The sequence below is a fragment of the Dermacentor albipictus genome, chromosome 1 (genome assembly GCF_038994185.2).
Source record: "Dermacentor albipictus isolate Rhodes 1998 colony chromosome 1, USDA_Dalb.pri_finalv2, whole genome shotgun sequence".
NCBI lineage: Eukaryota > Metazoa > Arthropoda > Arachnida > Ixodida > Ixodidae > Dermacentor > Dermacentor albipictus.
The window spans coordinates 425,460,018-425,474,583 of NC_091821.1; positions in this window are offsets into that span (position 1 = coordinate 425,460,018).

Sequence of the window (14,566 nt, forward strand, 5' to 3'; positions counted from 1 at the left end):
CATCCGCATTTCCACGGAAACAAAATGCAAAAACGGCTGTGTCCCCAGCACTTGTTGCACATTAAAGATGCTGTGTTTGTCAAAATGAATCCGGCGTGCCTCACCACGGCGTGCCTCATACTCACATCGTTGTGTTCACACATCATCAACATCATCATCATCATCGGCAGCAGCAGCAGCAGCCTGGTTGCGCCCACTGCAGGGCAAAGGCCTCTGCCATACTTCTCCAACTACTCCGGTCATATACTAATTGTGGAAATGTTGTGCCTATCTCATTCGCCCACCTAACTTTCTGCCGTCCCTTGCTACGCTTCACTTCTCTTGGAATCCAGTCCGTAACCTTTAATGGCCATTGGTTATCTTCCCTCCTCATTACATGTACTGCCCATGCCCATTTCTTTTTCTTGATTTCAACTAAGATGTCATTAACCCGCGTTTATTCCCTCACCGAATCTGATCTTTTCTTATCCCTTAACGTTACATCTATCATTATTCTTTCCATAGCTCGTTGCGTCGTCCTCAATTTAAGTAGAACCCTTTTCGTAAGCCTCCAAGTTTCTGCCCCGTACGTGAGTACTGGTAAGACACAGCTGTTATGCACTTTTCTATGGAGGGATAATGGCATTCTGCTGTTCATGATCTGAGAATGCCTGCCAAGCGCACCGCAGCCCATTCTTATTCTTGTGATCATTTCGGTCCCATGACCCGGATCTGCGGTCACTGCCTGTCCTCAGTAGACGTATTCCCTTACCACTTCCAGTGCGTCGTTACCTACCGTAAACGGCTGTTCTCTGCCGAGACTGTTAAACATTATCTTAGTCTTTTGCAGATTACTTTGTTGACCGACGCTTCTGCTTTGTCTGCTTGGCACGTCAAACCACAGAATATATATATATATATCTATATATATATATATATGCTGCCACGTGACCTGCATTTCGGTACCAGGCCTACTGGATTGGAGATTCCAGGCATTGGAACAACGGGAAACGTCAACAGGGTCCTTCGTGAAACAGGGTGTGCTTCTGCGAGCCAATGGGAAACCACGGCGTGTTGCTTGATCAAGGAAGGCAGAGAGTGACGTTCGTAGACAGTGGCACGAGGCAGAGGACATCTTGGATTGCCTTCACTGTGCAGGGGTTGACGTGATACTGAGCGCTAGGCACTTGCCCGCGCCTTAGTGAGTAGCTTATTTTTACACACTCGTGGTACTTAAAGTCGCTACAATGCACACACACACACACACACACACACACACACACACACACACACACACACACACACACACACACACACACACACACACACACACACACACACACACACACACACACACACACACACACACACACACACACACACACACACACACACACACACACACACACACACACACACACACACACACACACACACACACGCACACGCACACGCACACGCACACGCACACGCACACGCACACGCACACGCACACGCACACGCACACGCACACGCACACGCACACGCACACGCACACGCACACACACACACACACACACACACACACACACACACACACACACACACACACACACACACACACACACACACACACACACACACACGCACACGCACACGCACACGCACACACACACACACACACACACACACACACGCGCACACGCACGCACAACTTGATGTACGTTAAATATATTATATTGTTATATATGGTATGCTATTGAAAGAAGAGGATAACATTGACTGTGACGTGGCTATTCGTGAGAAGTGAATGATTCAGTTTCTCTCGGGTGCGTCCCTTCAAGTTCCACGGTGCTCTCGCGATTGTGGCCAAGGATTCAGCGTTTCCTGATGCATTAATGATTGTTAACGGTTTCTCTATTGTAATTGTTGTTTACTAAGTGCATTTTGCACAGATCTGAAAAAACAGATGTCCTTTTCTTCTCCATGGCCAGTGGCTTTCCTCTAGTTTCCCTCTGTTCATCCACAGGATTTATCTTTCAATCTTTTTCGGCACAGCAGCGTCACATCAGTTCCAGTGCCTCGCGTTGCAACCAATGAAGTTATCATACGGGTGGAGAACCCGAAAGCAATTCAGGCGGAACTGCGAATGGTGACGACCCATTTGCAGAATATGACAGAGGGCGGCCAGTTTGGCAGAGGAGCTATTCTCCGCTTTTCCCCAGAGCAGCCTTGTGTACAAGAGCTTCTTGAGTGCTTAGTGTTGGCGCCCAGTCCAGTGAGCCCATTTATTTCAGCTCAGTTGGCGTTTGTGAGAGGGCGTGTCCGTGGCACTGATGTAAACATAACAGCAGTAGAAATAGCGATGTTTTTGTCGCATCGACGTGGGTGCCAAGGAGCCTGTGCCGGGCGCGGGGAGAAGGCAAGGGGCACGCCGGACAGCGACCAGTTGGAAGTACTGATACGCGGACTGGTACCGAGGTGAACAACTAACTTTATTGAGCGAGCAGTCGCTTATATAGACACAGCTAGTGGTGGCATCGCCACCTGAGGGCGAGTATCCTTGGTTTCTAAACGTAAATCACTATACATCATACCCCCTTCCCCTTTAGAAAAGAACAGGGGAACGGTACTTGTATATCTTGTAATAAGTGGTAACACGTGTACGAAACGAAACACCGTTCATGCACAATTTTACAGCTGATACAACACAAATAATTTTTTCTGTACATTACACACTTCACATGTGTTGAAACGAAGCACCCATTCATATATATTTCTGCAGCTTCATTTACAGTACGTAAACATAACTTTTTTACATTATGCAAAAATAGGAGAATATTCCACAGATCGTTTCCCCATGTTAATAAAAATTGAATGTACTTGGGGAATATAGATGTATTGCATCGCATTAAGACAGGGAGAAAAACTTGTTCTCCACAAGGTACTTTTTAAAAACAACCACCGCAGGTACGTTTTGGGTAACTTGGTAGAATGGAGAAGACATGTTGCACATTTCATACATACATAAAAAAATGCAGTGCCCAACGGAAACCGTCTGAACGCCTGTTGAAATTTGCACATTCACAAAATTGCAATCAAATAAATAAAATACAGAAGTAAGTGAAGCGCGAACATAAAATACAGCGTATTCATTAAGGCACAGAATCGTTTAAATGCAGTGGTTTCTTCCGTTGCCTTTTGGGACACCGAGGATTCCGGCATAGAAATAATGTTCGGGCTCAGTTCCCTCGGTAGGAGTCAACGACAGCACTGACGTCCCCGTTGAACTTTCATGCTCAGTAAAACCCCCAACAGACATTGCAGGGGGCGGAGACAAGGACTTTGTGTTTGAGCTTCGAAGCTCACTGAAGCGCCTGCCAAACGAAACTGGGGGCGAAGAAGAAGATTCAAAAGAGTCTGAAGACTCAGTGGCACGCTCCTCAGCAACATCTGGGAGCGAACACTCATCCCAGGCAGAATGGGAGCACGAAGGCTCAGAGACACATCCGTCATTAAAAAAAAAACAAAAAAATACTCTCCCTGAGGATTGGTCACGTGAGTCATGTTGAAAAAGTGCCTGTGTTGAACCAGTTGACTCTGTTATACGACTATCGGGTGAAAAAAAAAAAGTTTAATTTTGGCTAAACACCACTGCCGGATGTCGCATTGGTGCCTTAACAGGACCTACACATTCTGTGAATTGCTCAGCAGTCGGCGCTGCGAGTGATGCATTTTGACTGGGCACGTCAATGTGCATTGGTCATCGTGCCTGATTCTCTTGCCTTACGGCCGAATATGGGACTCTCATTCGAGCTATTAACGGAGGTGCATAGGAAAACACTATCGAATTAAAAAAGATAGCTACATTTAAATGGAGTATTCGGTGAATGAAAAGCTGAAATGACAGTCGTACTGTTTTCCAAAAGAATTTTTAAGATGGGCATGTGCTGAGCATGCGTGTGGCTATAGAAAAAACCTATCTTGAATGCGCTCAACATGTAAGTCGATATTGTTGAGAAGTCGGGGGGCCGTGCGGATAGAAAGATTCCATGAACGGTGCCATGCCACGTGCCGTGAGACAGCTCCCGAGCGACGGTCAAGAAATGGGGAAAGGTTTATATACAAATGGGCATGAGCGAGTTTTCGAAAAAAGGGCTCCATCTGTCGGAGCACACTACATGCTAAAATCATTGGATGTCCGAGCTTCCTTTCACAGCAGTGCAGATCCGCTTTTAATCTCATTTATTTCTCCCTTTCACTCGTAGACGGAATTCACTGTTCTTATTCATGGCCAAACAGAAACGCTGAACCATTCGCAATATACTGACACCAACGTTCCACCTTTTCCCCGTACTCCCGCCTCCAAGGATGCCCTCTTGCCGCTGCTTACAAGGCAATCACGTGTTAAACTGTGAATCTCAGGTTGACGCCGTTCCCACGGGAATCCCCGACATGGCCCGTTTCACCAATCAGTGGCCTCAACGGGACGGTGATCTGTCAAGCTCGGGACATTGGCCTTCGCGGTTGTCGGAGGACGACGTTGTCGTATTGAAGTGAGCTGTTATTGTTTACGCGTCACTTTCGGTGCCAGGTTCAGTCGTAGTCTGGGACGGCACTCGTCTCGTCTGTCATCTCTGGGTGCTCGAAAAGCCGATGAGGCGGAACATAATTGCTTGTCCGTAAGTCTCAGGTGACGCTGATTTAGTCGGCTTCAGTAAACGACGAAGCACGAATAGCATTCCACAGCTGCACGTCTGGTGGTGAAGCATGCTTTGCTCCCAGAGATCGCCATGCACAACAATGCATGATGCGCATTTCACCTGGATTTTCCAGGGAGCTTGCAGTCGGAATACTTGAACATGGGTGACGCCCACTCCCTATAAATCACGAACATTACCTGGAGGTACATTAGATGCATCAGTTGGAGATTCAAGAGCTCGAAGAAAGGTTGAGATTGCTCTAGTTTCGTGAAAATAACGTTTATGGTACTGTCAAAAGTCCTCTTTCTTACGTTGAAAAGATGTTATACAAATTGTTACATTTTTTGAATATTAGTGTAACGCCGAAATGCGCTATAACCGCGTTGCCAATAGGAAATTTTGTTGATTCACAACACTGTGTGGGAGCAGTTTAAGATATTTTTCCTGGCGGACCGTAAATAGAACATAAAATTTCAGTAACATTGCTGAAAAAAAAATCCGGGAGACTGCCTGGCGTGTCAGGGCTTTTGCATATTGCACGCTATGCCGAATATTAAGTCCTCAGTACGCACTACATGACAGATACAAGGGGGAGAACGCCGCAGAGCAAGATCAGATACTTCGCGTGAACGCATAAGTGTTCACGCGCGCCCGCCACGCGGGTATTCCCTGTTCTTCAGGACTTGACACCTGGCACAAGTATATCATTATATTAGCTCACATTTTAAGAGCTAATTGAGCGCTTAAATAGGAGAGTAGATGCAAACATATGACATGCAAACGTGATGGTCATGAACTATAATTTGAAGAGCTGAAAAAACGTGTTTGTCATAGAGAAACTGAACAAAAATAAATGCCTCTCAGAGGACAGCTATTCATGTCGTGTCGAAAACTTTAGGTTATACTGTTACAACGGTGTGCACCAATAAATGTATACCTACCAATTGATGCTTGAATGAAATCCTATGTGCTATCAGCGTCAAATGAAAGTTGAACAGCGGAGCGCGTGGCCAAAGCGTAATTGAAGATGTCGTGCCCGCCGTCCAGTCATCACCATTGACAGGCGCGCACATCCGGTTTAGCCGCACTGCGATATCCCCCTCCAGTGAGATAACTTCGCTTATGTTCTGGTACTTACATTTGGAAGGGAGAAAACGAAAGACAAAAATGAAGCTAGAATATTGTAGTGTATGGCGAGTGTCGTCGCACAGATTGCCGAAACCAGAAGTGCTGTAGGCGTGAACAGCGGTGCGCGTGATGCAGTTTGCACTGTCATCGCAAGCTAGATTCACCCACCCAGACCACGCGGGCCTGGCTCGGTCTGGGCGGGCTCCACTTCAAATGTAAGGACCAGAACAGAAGCGAAATTATCTCACTAGAGGAGGATTCTGCAGTGCAGCCAAACCGGATGTGCGCGCCTGTCAATGGTGATGACTGGATGGTGGGCACTATATCTTCACTTATGCTTGGGCCACGCGCTCCGCTGTTCAACTTTTATTTGACGCTGATAGTACATCCACAATACGTTGTCTCCTAGTCTAACAATTATACAGACAGTGCGTCCTATAAGCAGCCGCGTTCTTTCTTACAAAAAACGGCACGTATGCGAGACGGAACATGTACGTGACTTTAAGACGTTGGCGTTTGGATCAATTATAGACGTCGAAGAGACGTTCGTGGTTCACAGGGTTGGTATTTTAGTAGCGCGCAGTGAAAGGGGCAACGCACTTCCAATGTCTGTTGCACTGTATAAGTTTACGAAATTCGAGTGACATTCAGTCCGTCAGGAAACGATGTCAGAGTCTGGTGAGATTGAGACCTAGACACAGGACAATGTCTCTCCATCAATGACTATCTTCAGAGCTTTGATGGCATGTAACCCCAAAAGCGACGAGCCCATTCCGCTGACGTAGAAGTTCACTGACGACGATTTGTCTTGGAAAAGGACTGCTGTGTTACAAAATACTAAGCTTTTGACAACTTGCTCGGAATAATTTTGGACTACCAGGTGAGATTGCAGAAGGCGGATTGGTGAAAAATGTTTCTTATAGTCCTGGATGTTCATAAGGGGGGCACAACCAGTCCAGTGTCCATAATCAACGGAATCCCCAGATCGTTGACTTGTACAGGAACGTGCATGAGCGACAGGGCTGGAGCAACATCTTCAATATCTAAAATGGTGAATGGGGCCTGCGTCGCCACCTCGTCAATGAATATGTGGGCATCTTCGGGTGAACAGCACATCTGAAAAACGAATTGCCTTTCTTTTCACACTCCTGGCAATATTTGTCGCGGCAGGACAACCACAAAAATTTGCCCAATTATGGGGCGAAGTGAGCGGAAGCAGCCACCGGGTCGACTCGACGGCACGGAGGGAGAGAAGGCACCCGGTTGCTTTCTTCCCTGACAGAGAGGCCCACTTCCCCGGTCTCGCTGACTCATATTTGAACTTTGGCCCCGGTGGTGCCTTTATCCCGAGGCGCGGGACGTTTGTACGCAGGCGCGAATAAGAGTGGGTGCGAGAGAGAAAATTTGGGGGCTTTTGCATTTTGAATATCTGACTGCCTATGCAGTACGGTGAAGTTTCTTAGCACCTGCTGCACACGTTTGTCCATAGGTGTGCCGGCATTGCGGAGTGGGGTCGCGTTTTTTGACGCTCCGAGGCTGCCTGGCGGCGTGGTAAAGCCGGTGAAACAGTGGGCACGGACGCCCCGCCCCATACAGTGATCGCTGAGTCTGAATGTACGTCGGACGTACGCAGCTCCCATAAGCTTAAGGTGTGTTGGACAGATTTTGTCGCGCCTGCGGCGCTGGTGCTGAGCCAATCATGGTGAATTAAACCCTTCTAACGCCTTCCGGCGCTCAACCTTCCACACAAAAACTTGGAGGACGCTTAAGCTTCGCCTTCAAGAGTGGACAGCGATAACGTTATCGCACCCCGTTCGCACCGCCCACTCATTCGCTCGGCATGCTCTTGAGTCGGCCCCAATGCGCTGAAACGAGACGAAGCGGAGAAGCGGGTGAATGGCGTGCCACCTGTCGGGGCAGAGCCGTACATCGCGAGGTGGGGGTCTTTTGTGTTGGGCGCAAGATGGCTCCGCGTGTGCGCCAAGCGAAGAATAAATGCAACGGAAACGTACTTCGCTGCTCGTTTAAAGGGAAGCTGAAGAGTCTGTCGAATTCAATAAGATGCTCATATACGGATGCGGGAACCTTATAAACCATGTAGGCAAAATTTGGGTTTTTTTTTCAATTAGGAGCGACGTAATCGTCGGTTGAAATTGCGCTGTAGCTCCGCCACCCGTTGAGTGAGCGAGCGGAGCGGAGACCGGAAATCGCGGTGTTGTGACGTCAACTCTAGTATTTCGTTCCTTCGCAGCGTCCGCGACCGTGCCTGACCGCACTTGTTTCGGCGTGCGTGCCATCGTAATCTGCTTCGATCGACCCTGCATTCCTTTGTTGGTGCGTCTGCGTGTATGTAGAGTGGTAGTCAAGGTGCGTGGTAGTCAACGTGAGTGGTAATCAACGTGAGTGGTAGTCAACGTGAGTGGTAGTCAACGTGAGTGGTAGTCAACAGATGAAGGTCACTGCATGTACTGCATGAACCGGGAAGCTTTTCACGCGTTTAAACCGTCTTTGTAGATTGCCGACAGCTTTGGACAGCGCAAAAATGCCGGCGATCGCATCCCCGCTTACGTTCCACGAGGAGGCATGCAGAAACACAACACTACAGTTGTTTGACCGGAAACGAGCTCACTAGATCGGCGAAAGATCGGCGAGATCACCAAATTGCTTTGCAAAAAACACTCACCAAAGAGCATTTCCAACACGAGGAGATCCCAAGACTTTGCTTTCGTTCGCGTCGAAAGCACTGCTCGCACCAGCATCGTTTGCTTCTTCGAGAGGCGGGCTCTTCGCAATCGGCTCGTACATGTAGGGACTAACGCCCAACTTCTTAGAAAAACGCAGTCTCTCTAAATTTGCCATTACCGTCTCAGAAAAACAGCACCAAACTACCTGGCACCGCGCTTCATGTCTAGCGGCAGCGGTTGGTTACTAGAGTTGACGTCACGAGGCGCACCGACCAATCACAGGCGCAAATGAGACGCGCGAGCTGGGCGTGTCCGCTGCTGCACTTTTCGTCGAAATAAAATATATTTGCGCTTTCTTTCGCTCAATTTCGATACGATACTCGAATTCGGAGGGTTGACAACCATTATGTACTGATGTTCACTCATTTTTTCTGGAAAACCTTTCAGCTTCCCTTTAACGGCGACTTCTGTAATTTACGTGCTCATACTTACCGATATACACCGCAGTATAACTTTCTACGGCTCGTTTCTAAGGCAACACCGCTTTCACTAGAGGCGCTTTAGTCTCGCTTTGAACCATAGGAACTCGTGGATGACTAGTAGCGTGTCCGTCTCACACTCCGGAGACCCTGGTTCAATTCTCACCCAGCCCATCTTGCAAGTAGTTTTTATTTATAAATTGCCTTCCGGAATTTTTCATTCACGGCCAACGCCGCCGACACCCGCTTGCGGCACGAGCTCCTTAACGCTGTCGCGTTAAAACAAAACAAAAGACACATATTTTCATGGGGGAGCCATAGAGGCCGTAGAGAAATTCAGAAGCGGTAGAACGACGTCGTTATTAGGAACCGTGACCAGCGTGTGCGGAACAGCAACGTTCCGGTGGAAAAGCGCGTCGACAATGGGGCGAAGCACATATTCACCGTCAGGAGCCTGTGGCTGGGCGGTCAAAGTGACGTAAGTAACTGCCTAATGTGACAGACGCACATCGTTAAGCGAGCACAAGTGCGGTAGGGCGGTGCTCGGAGCATCAGCAAGTTGAGGCAGTTCGAACTGAAAAACGCCGGTAGCGCAGCCGATGAGAGGAAAATGATTGGATAAAATGTCCAATCCAAGGATAACGTCGTGAGGGCAGTTGTCGATCACAGCAAAGGGAACAGAAGTAGGCCGGCCGGCTATACTTGAATGCGCAATACACATTCCAAGAACAACCAGCACGCCACCGTCGGCCACACGAAGCACTCGAGCAGCTGCCTGGGTGAGGACCTTCTTTAAACGTCTACGTAGGCTAGCCCTCATCACAGACACCTGGGCTACAGTGTCGACGAGTACTTGTACAGGTACGCCGTCTCATTTAACGTCAATTACGTTTTTTTAGTGCACAGACAGAAGATTTGTTGCAGTAGTAGTCAATGCAGCACCACGTCCGAGGACTGCATTGTTTAGTATTCGGAGAGGGTGTGGCCAAAGGCCACAGGGGACGCAAGGCTACGTTGCTGCAGGGAACGGTAAAATGGGCGACGTGTCTGCGGTGAACAATACTGGTATCCGCGCGGCAATGGTGAGCGGCTGTACCACGTGTTCCTACCAAAGTTGTCGGCGTTGTTAGACTCGGTGGTGCGCGAAACGTTGCAGGCATTTCCATCGAAACGGCCCAGGTTTGTCGGCGAGCGAGGTGTTGAGGACCACGGGTTGCGACAGTATCGAGTGATAGGGCGACATGACCAATGCGGCAACAGGTGAAACATATTGGCTGGTCGTCCGCAGTTCTCCACTCACTCGGGTTGCGATAATGCGGAGAGATGCGTCGGGGTGGAGCGAAAATAGTAGAAGGGCGTTCATTGGCTCTGGGGTTGGCGACAGCATAGACAGAATGTAAACCAATGTTTTCAAGTTCCTGGCAAACGATCGCTTGTACGAGGGGAACTCATCAAGGCTATCAGAGTCAGGATCAGCTATCAGGATCAGCATCAGGGCTACGCGAACAGAAAGCTCACGCCGAACGATTCAGTTTACGTGGAACGATTTGCACCACGTGCTCTGATGGCGACGTATGCTGTTGTGCGGGTTGATTTTCACACGTCTACATTGCGGCATTATTGAGAAGTCCGGCGAATGGTTGCACGAATTGTCGGCCTCTTTGATGATAGCATGAACTGTAGAGCAGCTTTTGCACATGAGCAGATTAAAGACGTCGTCAGCAATACCCTTTAGCACTTGCCCGACCTTCTGAGTTTCTGTCATGTGATCACCTTTGCGACAAAGCGCCAGCACGTCCTGGATGTACGAGACATAGGACTCCGTGGGCGATCTGGCATGGGAGGCCAGTTCCTGCCTCACGGCAATTTTACGGCCGGCTGGTTTGCCAAATAACTCGGTCAACTTCTTTTTGGAGTTTTCCCAGGTGGTTAGCTGCTCTTCGTGGTTTTCGTGCCAAATATTTGCCGTGCCTCTTAGGTAAAACAACAGGTTGCCTAAGCTTAAGCGTAGGGTACCATCTGTTGATTCCACTCACGCGTTCGTACATTGCCTCCCACTGCTCAACGTCGCCGCCATCGATCACGCAGAAAGTTCCAGGATTCCTGCTTTGCACAACCACAACCGAAGGGCACAGCGAAGTAGCCGGCGATGGACAAGTTAGAGACGGCAACAACGTTGATCCTGCGTGGTCACCGTCATTCATGGTGGGGATGGTGATACAGTAACTCTAACAATACTGGATAATTAGCGTTCCTAGCGGCCGAACGGGCTCATTCTTCGGTGATAAAATATCGTAGAGGTGCAAATTCCACTGTCTCTATAAAGGCGTGTTTTAGGAGCGGCGCCGTACTTTACCAAGTCAGCAGTGTTAACACCGGAGCTTCAAATTCTTTTCCCATGACGTGTATAGTTTGAACAATCTAAACCAATGGAAGCTATCTAAATGACACCTTGTTTTTTTGGACAAGAACTGGCCGTTTGAAAGAAACTAGACGGAAACCTCTGATAGTCCGGAAACGCAAGTAGTATGAACGAGCAGCTTTCATTTCAACATGTCATCATGTCTTCGCATGAAGAAAAATGTGTTCAAAAATGACGTTGGGAACAACGCAGTCGCGCCTTCGATCATGCTATCTTGATAATATCCATCGTTATTTGTCAATCTGTCTATCTATCGATATATATCGATCTGCGCCGTGACTGAGTGGCCAGTTCGCTCCTAATCGCTCCGGCCCGAGTTTGAATCAGCAAATCCTGTTATGGCCTCTATTCCTTCCTTTCTGACAGCATCGCTGAAAATCCACTTGTTTTTTTCGCTATAGCGCGGCACCCATAATCTTCGCTACAGTTTCGGTTTCACCTCAGTAAGTAGAAGCAATTAATTTCTCGCGTTTTATTGGTTCTGATGACGCAGCCCATTATTTAATGAACGAGAAGAAGGCGAACCACCGGTACTGGTTGTAGCTCATCGCAACCATAAAACGGCAAGAGGTAATGAGTGCAAGCATAGCATGAAGGCAGTTATAGATAATATAATGGAGCGCTTGGTACAAACCCTCTACTACTAAAGACAGACTCAGCAAGTTAACCACCAGTGGCGGAACTAGCGCAAAGCTTATACTGTCGAAATGTTTCTCCGTGAGCAGCGCACTCTGCTCCTTCGAGTAGTGCCGGTCTTCTTCAGTACAATAATTTTCTTTGAAGCTTACAAACTGATAACTTATGCGGAAATAGAAGGATACACAAAATAAACTTGTCGCTGGTCGGAGCCGAACGCACAATCTTCGTATTACGGCAAGCGAGGGCCCGAGTGGCTCTGGTTAAGACTCCCAGGGTTATACACACACAGTACCAGATAATAACCACGTTGAAAAAGCCCCCGCCGTTGCACAATTGCTAGTGTATCGCGCACGTATATTGCAAACATTGTGGCAGCGGCGTCCGCCGGCGCGAATATGTTTTTGCGTCCACTTTTATTTCCATTTACTTTATCACTTTAAAGATATCAATTGAAATTACTGATATCGTCCTACTTTCGTTCACTTCATTATCTGTTGGTTTCTTATGGTTGTGATCAGCCTTATAAAGTCATCTAATCAATGTGAAAACTGGCATACAGCAACACTGTGCTACACTTGCTGCAGTCTACCTTTAGCTCATGTATACCTCTATGTGTAACTCTTTACAGGTTCTCTTCAGGGACCTCTGACCTCAGCAAATACCTATTGCTTGAGACCAAGTGTGACCTTAGCGACAGTTGTCAGAATGAAGTTTCACAGCACTTACATGACTGGAAACGCCAAACGAGTGCTTTTACTCAGGGACAAGTGGATCTTCTGTCTGCCGTATGTGACATGAAGGCGACGCATGAAGAGAAGCTGGCCTTGGTGGAGGAAAGGTTACTGAAAGTTGAGGCCACAACTGGTGTCGTTGACAAAATAGAAGATATTCCTTTTCGCTTCCACGACCCTGCGAACCGGTCGTGCCCCAGCAACCTCTCTTTTTTTGCGTATGTGTGCAGGGGACAAAAACAGATCACGGAAGAAAACTTTAGAGCACATTACCAGCCTACTAAAGTGGCACCAATCATCATAATCGTCATCAGCATGGTTACGCGCACTGCAAGGCAAGGGTCTCTCCCATACTTCTCCAACTACCGCGGTCATGTACTAATTGCGGCCATGTTGTCCCTGCAAACTTCTTAATCTCATCCGCCCACCTAACTTTCTGCCACCCCCTGATTCGCTTCCCTTCCCTTGGAATCCAGTCCGTAACCCTTAATGACCATCGGTTATCTTCCCTCCTGATTACATGTCCTGCCCATGCCCATTTCTTTCTCTTGATTTCAACTAAGATGTCATTGACTTGCGTTTGTTCCCTCACCCAATCTGCTCTTTTCTTATCCCTCAACGTTACACCTATCATTCTTCTTTCCATAACTCGTTGCGTCGTCCTCAATTTAAGTAGAACCCTTTTCGTAAGCCTCCAGGTTTCTGCCCCGTACGTGAGTACCGGTAAGACGCAGCTATTATACACTTTTCTCTTGAGGGATAATGGCAAGCTGCTGTTCATGACCTGAGAATGCCTGCCAAACGCACCCCAGCCCATTCTTATTCTTCTGATTATTTCAGTCTCATGATCCAGATCTGCGGTCGCTACCTGTCCTAAGTAGATGTATTCCTTTACAACTTCCAGTGCCTCGCTTCATATCGTAAACTGCTGTTCTCTTCCGAGGCTGTTAAGCATTACTTTAGTTTCCTGCACATTATTTTTAGACCCACCCTTCTAGTTTGCCTCTCCAGGTCTGGCACCAATACAAGAATTCAATTACAGATACAATACAGCAGGCACACCGTCTGGGTGGGCGTTAATTACCAGAAGAATAAGTGTAGACTGCTTATTCTCAGGTTCTGTAACTTCAAAACTCGATAAACTTATTTTCCAACATTCTGAACTCAATTCTAATAACGTATCTGCAGTTGAAGAGTTTGCGCTTGCTACTCGTCAGGCTCGCATAACTTTATTTATATTTGCCAAAGCATTCCCTGAGTCGGCTGCATTCCACCATCGAAATGACAGGCTGTTAACGATACTCGCTAACGTGGTGACCGTTTGTAAGATTTCCGGAATTAAAAAAAAATTGTGTGTGACAGGTAGCATTATTGTTTACTTTTACTCGAATTATTCTAATACAAGATCAAAAAATAAAAACGCATATTCATCTATCTAAACAATTCACTAACTTAATTACCCACTTTACGGTGCATATTGCAAATTACGAATTGTAGCCGCTGAGTTTGGAATAGGTATCCAATTGAAATGAGCTTCTAGGATGACACGATGAAACCAGTTTCAAGATATGATTTCCAAAAATGTGGGAGAAAATATTTTGGCATCCTAATTACTTTCGTGCTTCAATGCATAAAAGAGAGTTTTGCTAAAAGAAGTAGGTGGAACAACAGTGAACTTCTACGGCAAGCTTGTGGGCGGGTATGTCGAAATTATTGCGGGTATGTTACGACTTACATTTGGAAATGCGGTTATTTTCTTGAAGTCAGGGGTACAATCAGGAGTTTATGGCAAGCAAAGGTCAGTGGGACGCCTCGCATTGGG